The sequence below is a fragment of the Anneissia japonica genome, unplaced genomic scaffold, assembly GCF_011630105.1.
Source record: "Anneissia japonica isolate Jap-2015-1 unplaced genomic scaffold, ASM1163010v1 scaffold288213_len26777_cov110, whole genome shotgun sequence".
Taxonomy (NCBI): Eukaryota; Metazoa; Echinodermata; class Crinoidea; order Comatulida; family Comatulidae; genus Anneissia; species Anneissia japonica.
The window spans coordinates 14,755-26,771 of record NW_022758839.1 but is presented as its reverse complement, the minus strand read 5'-3'; the positions used below and the strand labels follow the sequence as shown (position 1 = coordinate 26,771).

At 32.2% G+C, this 12,017-nt stretch overlaps 1 long non-coding RNA gene across 2 annotated transcripts; it reads left to right on the top strand.

Moving 5' to 3' along the window:
* Nucleotides 1-2,831: 2,831 nt before the first annotated feature.
* On the top strand, nucleotides 2,832-11,334 carry LOC117125443. Of its 2 annotated transcripts, none has more exons than XR_004448122.1 (5): nucleotides 2,832-3,077; nucleotides 6,775-6,818; nucleotides 7,044-7,142; nucleotides 7,589-7,717; nucleotides 8,332-11,334. It is a non-coding gene; the product is annotated as an uncharacterized LOC117125443 (long non-coding RNA). The 2 variants fall into 2 exon arrangements; XR_004448121.1 differs by having other exon boundaries at nucleotides 7,586-7,717.
* The last annotated feature ends 683 nt before the right edge of the window (nucleotides 11,335-12,017 follow it).

Below are 12,017 nucleotides of genomic sequence, written 5' to 3'. Positions count from 1 at the left end.
TGCTTTTTCATTAATAGTAAAGCTTTCATTCTCTAAGGGACAATTTCACAATATTAACTACACGGGCAGAGACATTTTTATGTTGTTGGGGAGATTTTTTTTTCTCCATAGTAATGCTTTAATGAGTTTTTATTGTTATTGTAAATTTCACCTTATACTTTTTAAATTTAAACAGATTAAATTTTTGTCTTAATATACACTCATGGCATAAAAATGAAGAAGTTTAAAAATCTACAATTGCAAATTCGATAACTAATTTAATGTTTTGGCCCTGTTGTAGTGTCATTTCTTTTTGTAATTTACTGTGAGGATTTCATCTGTTTTTTTATGTTTTGATTTTGTATGTGAACGCACTATGCATGCGCGTGTTCCATCGATATAAAGTGTTTGTTTATTAATAATAATTATTATATGTATTGTACAATTTTTGTTTTTTTCTGATAGTCCACATAATTCGTAACACTTGCACTTCAAATCAGATGTTTTTCAAATCAATTTTTACTAAATATGGTCTGAATTTCCCAGAAGGTATAAAGGATAATAAAGTATTTATCTCTTTATGTTTATTTATCTCTTTCCTGATGAGAATTTTTTTCTGGCGATTGCTCAAACTTAGACCATGCTTAGACTGTGAAGTTTAGATCCCTACTTATTGTGTACTATGGGTCGCGACCCAACTTTGGGTCAACAAAGCATTTTTTATGGTCGCAAGACTGCTTCTGACTCAGTAAAGCATATTTCGAAACATAGTAAAAAATACTTCTACACAGCAGTAATACAAATGAATTAAATTAACCCAGAGGTAGCTCTGTCAACCCAAATCCTAGAAGAACCTACGCCCATTGTTGTACCATCTCCAATCTCAGGGATTGATAAGGTCATTAAACTGAATTTGGCGGGAACATTTCACTAATAACAAGACTGACCAGTCAACAAGTAATAGTTGCATCGTGTTAAAAATGAGTTAATTCTATTCTTTTTTTTAATTTGTTGGGGACGTGCAAGCTTCACTTATTTTTTCAATTTCTCTCTACCCAGTTCACCTCGCCTAATTCGTCATTGTGTTATTGAACTTTTGCGTTAATAAGCATTTCAAAATTACGAGTGTAGTAAATAGGCCTGTACGCAACAATATAAAATGGAACATTCTCCACATGATCAACGGTAACAAATGCCTCGTGTACTTTGCTAGTAAATATAAATCGAAACGTTTTGTCACAGTCTATTTCACATACCCGAGGTTGACTATCAAAATAAAATAGCATATTTTTATTATTAAGAGGCAAGTGGTTTAGCCATCAAATTATACTATCATAGATTTTCCATTAAAAAAAATAAATAAATAATTAAAAAAAATAATAAAACACCAAAAAAAAAACCCAAAAAAACTAACAAATACAAGGTATATGTCAGAAAACAAAAGCATTATGATTTCATTTGGCCCTTTTAAAACCCAGACTTAAATTTTATCCTTTTTTTTTCACAATTTTAATCTATTTATGTTCTTGTTTAAAGTTGCTTCCTTTCCTTTTCATCTTGACACTGGGTAAAATAATGCATAGAGTTTAGACTATTATTGAGGTAGTGGCAAGTAATAGGCCTAAAGTTGATCTGAACCAAAATTCTGACCGCGGTTCCGATGAGCTGAACACCAGCGTCTCCATTCTTACACACTAAAGCTACATTTACAGTACACTCTATAGACTCTATAAATTGGTTCAGTTCATAATCTCTGTGAACACAGTAGTAGAGTATGTGTATCAGGCAGTTTTCCTGATGGCTATCCAATTAAATGTGGTGTTCCTCCCCAGGGATCAGTTGCAGGTTCGCAAATTAATGCCTATTTAAAGCCGGGTAGGTTAGAAGTTTAAAGGCTGTCTCTTATACACATCTAGATGTGTATAAGAGACAACAGTTGTACGTTAGTTATCACTTAAAAGTACCTGGTGAATGCTGGAAAATAAGTTGAAGCTTAAGAATCGCACTCCAATGTACAGCTTCTTCAAAAACATCAAAATCGTGCCGCAAGGCTGGTTTATCGGCGCGCAAAAAAATTCGCCATTACTATGAGAACTTTACTGGTTGTCAGTCCAGCAGAGAATAGACTTTAATACTGCATGTGTACAGTAGTGTTCATGAAATAGGCCCAACATATTTTATTCAAAATATGCTTAAAAAGTTTCAGCCTGGACGTGTAGGTCTGAGGTCCTCTGATGATCCCCTACGACTTGTAGTTCCCATTACAAAAAGAGATTTTAGTGAAAGTGCTTTTTCTGTGATTGGTCCAAAGTTATGGAATTATCTCCTTTATGAGATCCGCCAATCTTGTAAGTGCAATTTTTTAAAACACTTACTAACACATGCAATAAATAGATTCCTATTTTGAAATTAGCATTAAAGGATATTTTTTTAATATTACTATTATTATCCTTATTTTTATTTATTTTTTAAATAATTATATTATATTAATGTTTTATAAGCCAGATTTTTTTTATTCTCAAAAGTAGATTCTTATTTTCAAATGAGCATTAAATGGATATTATTCTTAAATTACTGTTATTCTTTATTTTTAAATTTTTAAATCTTGTAAACCGTATTTAAAAGAAACAATCTGATTGAATAAGCAACACAGAAAGCTGTGTGGGTAAACATATAGCACATGGTTTTTTGATCAGATTTAACCAGCAGTGCCTGACACTACTCTCTTAATAGAGAAGTTTACCAAGCTTGCATTCCATTTTGTTTGTTTATATATCTTTTTAAAATTATTTTGTATTTTAATTCATAAATAAACATGAAAATGAACATGGAAAAAAATGTGTAATAAATCTGAAACATTATAATGGCAAAAAAACAGATATAGTAAAGATGAAGTAGCACACTGCATAGTACAAACATTGAACAATTTCTCTATATTATTTGCATCTACTTTAGTTCTAAAGCAGCGGGGAAGGGTCACCTGACTATTGACCTTCAACCTGATGGTGAACGCGCTCAAAATGAGGTTGAAAGAATGGATGTGTGGGATTAGGTCTGTGAAACACAATTGAAGCCATGGAAACGTCTGAGCAGTGTCTGTAAGTTACCTTGAAGTGAGTCATTCTTGTGTTCATGTTAATTTTGTGAGCCAAACAAAATCCATTAATGTTATTGAAAATTTACAGATGCAGAACCAATTGTCTAGCTGTGACTGGCTGTAATATTACAGCATGTTTATACTTCAGACAGCCTGATACTGAATACACAATCATCAATACAATTATCATCAGCATTATCATCATCCTATCTTCATCAATATCACCATCAATTAAGCCAGGCTCCAGGTGAAGAACAAAATTGATAAGTTGTACAACTGATTTTTGTCAGACTCAAAAGGCTGTTTAAGGAAAACCTTGAGAACAGTTAATGAGACACATTTTTGAATATTTAAAAACTGAGAAAAAAAGAAGCTATATAATTTCATTTCCTCCAGAGCCTGCAGCTTAAACATAATCGTCATCTTTATCATAATCATCATTTTTATACTTAATATTTTATTATTATTCTACCTTGATCTATATTAATATTGAGACGTATTAAGCCCTTAGGCTTGTGTGTCCCTCTGTACATGACAATCCTCGAATCGGTCGCAGGTGGTGTACTTCAACGGTGACGATGCCAATGCACTTCCAATCGAGATTTGAATATATTCATTGTGTCAGACTCAATAATATTCTTATTCAGATTGTTCTATAGATTAACAATGTAAATTGAAAAAAAAAAATTCTGATGGACTCTTAGTCCAGCAAAGCCTTTTACCAACTTCAATTTATGACCTTTTTTCCTCAAACTTTCTGCTAACTTAAAAATTGGGTACTTTCAATACCATCATATTCTTTAAATAATCTGAAAACTTGAATTAATGCAGAACTCAATCTTCTAAAACAGCGTTCCGCAAACTTTTTACTTCACGGCCTATTTACGATTCCAGGCACCAAGCCGCGGCCCAGCAGCCCAGCTGCGCCAGGGACCAACATACAAAATCTTGGCAAAATTTTGATCATGAAGCCTCCATGTATATACAATATTTTGACATCATTACCTGTTTTCTCAGTGATAACATTTTATTGTATACAAATTAAATATTATTTTATTAAATAAATAATACTGTACATTTGTGTTTCCCCACCTCGCCCCCCCCCCCTCCGACAATTGTTGATTGTTTCTTCTTTCTACCATGATTCAACTAAACACGGTTCAGCCACACACGTCATACAGTAGCAGGGCCGTAGCCACGAGAAGTGAAATGGTCCGATTGCGAGCGAAGCACGAGCCCTGATGATTGGGGCTAGGGGGCCGCCAAGGGCCCCAAGTCGGGAGTTCAGGGTTCCGGGGCCATTAATCTGTAATATTATTGTAAACCGTTAAACTGTAATATTATTACATTAAGCCATTAAACTGTAATATTATTAACTAAGACCAATCAACGCATAACATAAAACATGTACATATCATAATTATTATGGTTAATCTTTCCTCGTCGATGCTTGCATAAAACCTGATTTGGATCTAATATGATGATATTGATAAACATCAAAATTCTCTGTACAGTATTATGCTATAACATTTGCAGAGTGGACTTTATTATGTTGAGGTCATATTAGACTGTAACATTATTATTAAAGAAGTCCATTCAACAAACAACATAAAACATATACATATCAAAGTTATTAGGTTAAAGTTGTCATTTCGGTGCATTCATAAAACATAATTTCCTAAAATTTGGATATCTGAGATTGACAGACAAAATTCTCTATACTATATATACTAATTTAATGAGTGGACCTTGATTTAAGCAATATATATGTATATTGAAATATGCAAAGTTTAGTAGGTTAGAAGTTTAAAGGATAGGACTTTAATGTTGTGGACATATTAGACTGTAATAATATCATTAAAAATCATTCAACATGAAACATATCAAAATTATTAATTTAAACTTTCTACTTCGGTGCATGAATGTAACATAATTTTGGGATATATGAGATTTACTTAACATTTGAGAATGTACTGAATATAAAATCTTAAATTTTACATTTTAATCAGCAATCTATCAGAAATACTGGGATTGGTTATACTGTAAAGCCTTCAGAACCCCTGCAATACTAAAACAGGGATCCAACAGGCAGTGAATATTCCATTTTGATTTAGTGTAGATATTTTTTACATATTTTAAATTTTATTTGAATTCTTTTCATTTTGTATGATTCATATGTTATATTTTCCACAGACAGATAAATGAATGCCTGAACTGATATTTGATGGGTTTCAGATTTTAATTTCTATACAAAACAGATAACATAAATCATCTATAATTGTCCGACTGTGTGCATTGAACATTTGACGACGACGATAATGTCTCCAAATTCCCAACCGTAACTTAGGCTACGGGCCTCGCTTGACACTTCACATAAAAGGGCCTGTTAATTAATCTTGCACAGCTTCCTCTACATTATCATCATCTTTTTCATCATCATAATTATTATTTGTCCATAGCAAAGTAGGGAAAAACTATGAATTCAGAATGTATGACGTTTTAACAAAGGGTTGGCGGTAGTATATTAATATCTATATTAGATAGGTGCTAAATAGTTGTTATCAATTTATAATTTTAAGTAGACAGTCCATAATTTATAAGTAGGTTTGTGTCAGAAGATACTATGTAGGCCCAATAATTAGATAAAATTAACATATTATTAGCAGATTCTAAGTAGGTTTTGTCTGTCTATTAAGGTGACTGATAGAACAATTTGTACTTTATCAATAGACCACTGATAGGTAGATGGTAATAGAATATTAGTAGTTATTGTTATTGAAAACCTCCGCAAAATATATGCTAATGAAGTGAAAAAACTACTAATATCTACTGAAACCTACCTATTAGTAGGCGTTTAATAATCAATAGGGCTAAATCTACTAAGTGCCATATGGCTAAATATCCTAAAAATGAGTAATGTCTACTAAGGGATTTTGGTATGGGGGAGTGCAATCGCTTGCCTCAAATCACAAGGCCAGCACCTAAAAACTTTGTTAAACCAGATTTATATTTTAAACTATCAATGAAGACTTGATTTTGTTTTGGTAGAATATGTTGCACAGGTTTACAGAAATACATGATAATAAACATGAATTGGAGTATGGCATGGTATGTCTTCACAAATATGATGAGAAAGCAACTATCTTTATTGTAAAAAGTTGCACTGATAATTATAGTGTAGTTAGCAAATCACAAATAGTGCAATCGTTACCATTTGTGTTCATGGACAATAGGGAAAGCTGTTGGTATCATTTCTCAGAGACCAAAGGTGTTTGTTGGGTGAAAATATATTTTCTGTGCTACATCTGTTTAAAAGTTTAAATTACTGTATTGGAAATGTCCTTTAATAACTGTTTATGTGACAGGAATTGAACCCATGACCCTGGGATAGCAAAGCAAGTATCTTTCTACCAAGATTTCCAGGTTCACTAATTATTTATTATTAATTCATGATAATAATAATCTTGGAGTCGATTTTGATGTCCTTTGTTGTGATCAATTTAATGTGGCAAGATTTCATTTTTAGTATATGCATTCTCTGTGTGAGGTCTTATTAGCAACAAGCAAAAAAAACAGTTATCATAGATTTAAAGAAGCAAATTCTAGACCTGATTTCTAACTAGCAGTTAATTTAGATTCACTGTACCCTTTCATTACCATTATTATTGTCATTATAATAACATATTTGTTCTTTACAGCTTACTTCTAGTGAGTCCATCAATGATGTTGAAGAAACAAACAGGTAAGAAATGACAGATTAATGATAATTCATTATTTTCTTTTTATTTTACTAATACATGCATTATTAGATTCTTGTTTTGAAATAAGTATTAACGGATATTATTTTAATATTATTACTATTTTTATTTAATTGTTTTAAAATAATATTATATTAATGTTTTCAGTAACTGATTGTTTATTCCCAAAATTTATCATAATAATTTTAATTATTTATTTTGTTGAATAGTGGTTTGGGAGACAAGGCCTGTAGCCATTGTGTGATGACAGGATGTGTGGCCTGTAGATCTGAAGATTCTCTCCACAGCCAAGTAATGCACAGTGACAGGTATGGTACCCCTCAGATTATCAATATTTGACCTCTACTTATGCATAGCGCCAAAGAACTGTGTGTGACATCAAATAAAAAAACAAAGTGCATGGTGATTCGTTCTCATATCATCATATATCATTGATTTTGCCTTTACATAAAATGCAATGCAGAAATACAAGAAATACAGTAAAGCTGCGAGGCAGGTTTGCTGAAATTATATAAAATAAATAACAGTCCAAGTTTTTTAAACCATGTATTTAAGGGAAAGCAGTCTAACTTTAAACAATTAACATAAGGAACTTATTCCATTTATTGTTTGTTTATATCTTGTTTCATAATTCTAATTTTATTATTTTTAAATGACAATAAAATTGCCAAAATTATATTTCTTAAATGCCGAAATATTATATTGCAAAATATTTTGGTATAACGATAACGATGCATGTATTACTGCACAGCAGACAAAGCCCACCTGGCTATTGACCTTTAACCTGATGGTGAACGTACTCAAACTGAGGTTGGTGGGATAGAGTGAAACAGAATTACAAGCCATGGAAATGTGCGGACAGCTGTATGTACGTTACCTTGAAGTGAGTCATTCTTGTGTTCATGTTAATTTTGCAAGCCGAACAAAATGTTGTTGAAAATTCACAGATCCAGAACCAAATGTCCTGTGACTGGCTGTATATACAGCATGTTTATTCTTCAGACATAGCCTGATACTGAATACATAATAATCAATACAATTATCATCAGGATTATTCTCATCTTTTTATCATCATAAGGAGCCTACCTTTATCATCATTATTATCTTATAATCAATATCATCATTATTTTTATCATTATAATCATTATTTTTTTTGTTTAACATATCCTCAGTATAGGTCAGCAAATGTTTAAATAGTTAAGCTCTGTCCAGGTTATTGAAAAATTATCTGTTGTCATGATGTGATGATGATAATAATAATAATAATAATAATAATAATAATAATAATAACAATTATAATCATCATTTTAATACCAGTAACATTTTTATCATTTAACGTCAGATCAGTACGTATCAGCAAATGTTTTAATTAAGTGGTTAGATTATTAATAATACAAATAAAATGTTAAGGATTTATATAGCGCCAAATCCAAATCAGTGGTCACAGACGCTGTGCACCTGTCTTGATTAATTATGATTTAATTATTTTTGAATTAGATGCTCGGTACTGAACGTCAGTGATGCAGACTGTGATCATCATCGGAAGAGCAGCAGTCCTGTATTGATCCAAATGGGCAACACTTGGCTGGCCGGGGGTCATGACCCCACTACATAACTAAAAAGACAAATTAAATAAAGCTTAGTCACACACCGGGTTGAAAGTAATGTTTACAAGGGCGCCCTCAGCCATCAAAGTCTGTTACAGAAAGGTAAATGTCATTTAGTCTTTATAAATTGCACAGATGGAAATTTTGAAAAAGTAATGTAATTTAAAACGACAAAAAATTGGTTTACCAACATAGTACAGTATATTGTATAGCTAGTATAAAAATGTGTTGCTAGTATGTGAAAAATATTTTTCTAGACATACTGCCTGTGTTATACTGACAAATTGGTATTTTTTTTGTGTTAATGTACAATAATGTATTGTTTAATTGTAAAACTGAATGCTTAAGGAAATGAAAGTTAGTGTAATACACAGCCTTTCCCTTTAATGCCCTCTCCAATTAAATACCAATTTTTGTAAATGTTTTGGGTCAATAATTTCTTCTTTTTTTTTCTAATTTTTACGAAACTTTTTACATACTTTGTTAAAAGCGTGGCTCATCATTCCCTATCTAGAGAATTAATATAACATTTATTATGTTTAAGTTAATATTTTCATATTTATAATAGAACCCATTTAATATTAAGCTACAGTTCTTTAACAGAGCTCAGATATTTAAGTTTTTAAGTTTATTTATTTGATCTAAATACCGTCAAACCTCAATTTGAAGCCCTGGGCTTCTTTCGAGATGGGTTTCTTTTCAAGGCTACTTTTGAAAACTAAAGAAGCGGGGGCTTCAATTTGAGATGGGCTTCTTCTCAAGATTAAGCCCATTGGGCTTCTACTCGAGGTTTTGTTGTATATCAATACTAATTGTTTTCAATTATTGTACCACAAGACTCATTTTGTCACGACAGCTCACATATTCTTGGCAAAGGCTTATAAATTTTGCTGGTAATCAGTACAAAATATTTTACTATAATTTTTGGTAAAAAAGTAACTAAATCAGCAAATTTGTATCTCGTTGGAAAAAATGACCATTTATTATGCAATTCTTTGTTTTTATTTAACATAATTTTAACATATATAAGCACGTCATGACTATGTACACATCATGACTATATATGGGCACATCATGACTATATGGGCACATCATGACTATATATGGGCAAATCATGACTATATATGGACACATCATGACTATGGGCATACAACAGTGTTTTGTCAAATGAAATTTGATAGTGTGTGAGGTAAATTGCCACCGTTTATTACAATTATTACAACCAAGCAGTACTTGGTAAAGACAAACTTGATATCTTGCTTTGAACAATATCACATATTTTTGGATCCACACAAGGCACTAACCCCAGAGCATCACTGCTGTTCTTGTTCTTGTACTTGTTACCAACGCAAAACTTTAAAAGCGTCCAGCGTCGCTAGTTTTGAATGAACGTGCAGGAAATTTTGTACACAAACTAAAGGTGATTTCCAAAAAAAAAAAAAAAACGGTCATCGCTCTTTTTTTAAGTTGGACCTCGGGGTGATCCCCACACACTTACAAACAAAATAGGGGTTTGAGCAAGGACTGTACATTACTGCCATTACCACTAATAGTGCACGTTGCATGGATGGTTCGGTCGGTTTTTAAGGATGTGTTCTAATGAACTTATGTTGTGAGTTCGAATTGCATCTACATAATATTTTTTTGTTATTAGCTCTTCAAAAAAAACCCCAATGTAATAACTTGCCACCGTATTTAAGCGTGGAGGAATGCGCGGACGAGTGAGCAGTTGCTGTTGTTTATTGTTGGTTGTTTTATTGTTGTTTATTTGTATGTTGTTGGGGAGATTTATTTTTTCTCTATAGTAATGCTTTACTGAGTTTTGACAGTTCTTGTAAATTTTACCTAATACTCTTTAAATTTAAACAGATTAAATGTTTGTGTTTTTTGATCATGGCATAAATAGGAAGAATTTTTTGAAAAATCTACAATTGCAAATTCGATAACTAATTTGTTGTTTTGGCCCTATTGTAGTTTACCTAAATATATTTCATTTCTTTTTGTAATTTACTGTGAGAATTTCATCTGTTTCATCTGATTTTTTATGTGAATGCACTATGTATGTGCGTGTTCCATCCATATAAAGTGTTTTTTTATTAATAATAATTATTGTTATATATTGTACAAAAGATTTTTTTTTTTTTTAGATAGCCCACGTCAGTCATTGAACTTCAAATCAGATGTTTTTAAAATCAATTTTACTGAATGTGGTTTTCTTGAATAATTCATTAGACTGAATTTCCGAGAAGGTATAAATGACAAAGTATTTATCTATTCATGTTTATTAATCTCTTTCCTGATTAGAATTTCTTCTTGCCATTGCTCAAGCTTTTCATGCTTAGACTATGTACTCTAGATAACTAAAGCTAAAACTAGGTTTTGCGACCCAATTTTGGGTCGCCAAAACATTTTTAAAGGTCTCGAGACTGCTTCTGACACAGTAAAGCATATTTCGAAACATAGTGAAAAATACTTCTACACAGCCGTAATACAAATGACTTAAAAATAACCCATAGGTAGCTACGAAGATGAGAAAATTCATTGTCAATACAAATCCTAGAAGAATCTACGCCCATTGTTGCACTGTACGTCGCCAATTCCTTCAGGGATTGATAAGATCATTAAAATTAATTTGACAGGAACATAGCTCACTAATAACACGACGTGCCAGTCAACAAGTAATAGTTACACCGTGTTTAAAATGAGTTAATTCTATTCTTTAATTCGTTGGGGATGTGCGAGCTTCATCACATTTTTCAATTAGTCTTTACCCAGTTAACCTCGTCTGCATAGGTCGAAAATTCGCCATTGTGTTATTAAACTTTTGCATTAATAAACATTTCAAAATTACGAGTGTCGAATTATAATAGCATAGATTTTCCATAAAGAAAATTAAAAAAAACACCCGAAAAACAAAAACAAAAGGCAATATGTAAGAAAACAGAAGCATTATGATTTGCATTCAGCCCTTTTTAAACCCTTAATTATATCTTGTTTCACAATTCTAATCTTAATGTTCTTGTTTTATGTCGTTTCCTTTTCTTTGACACTGGGTAAAATAATGCATAGAGCTCAGACATAGCACAGTATTGTGCGCTCTAGAATTGGAAGACCATTACCATTATTGAGCTTGTGGCAAGTAATAGGCCTAAGTTAAGCTGCATTCACACTGGATCTACCGACATTTGGACCGCGTTTCAGATGCGCTGAACGCTAGTGTCCCTTAATCCCTAGGATACTAATCCGATTTCTGATCGGTTTGGTATGCAGTGCAGCTTAATCAACACATAACATGAGAATAGCATTGTGGTATGACAATTATAATGTCTTGGGTTGCCAAAAAGAGGGCGTATGAAAGTGGGTCGCCACCTAAAAATAGACGCTTTGTGAGCTCATTACAAATACTTTGTTTTTGCGATTAGTGTTTCATTGTGTGGAGAAATTGAAATTCCGTATTACATACTATATCAGATACTAATCCAAAGCTCTGTAGCGTACTCGAGTTTAATAGCTAACGATTGTGTGCAGAACAATCGAGTTCCTTGGGTAGCATCTACTATATTAGTGTTTCAGCTT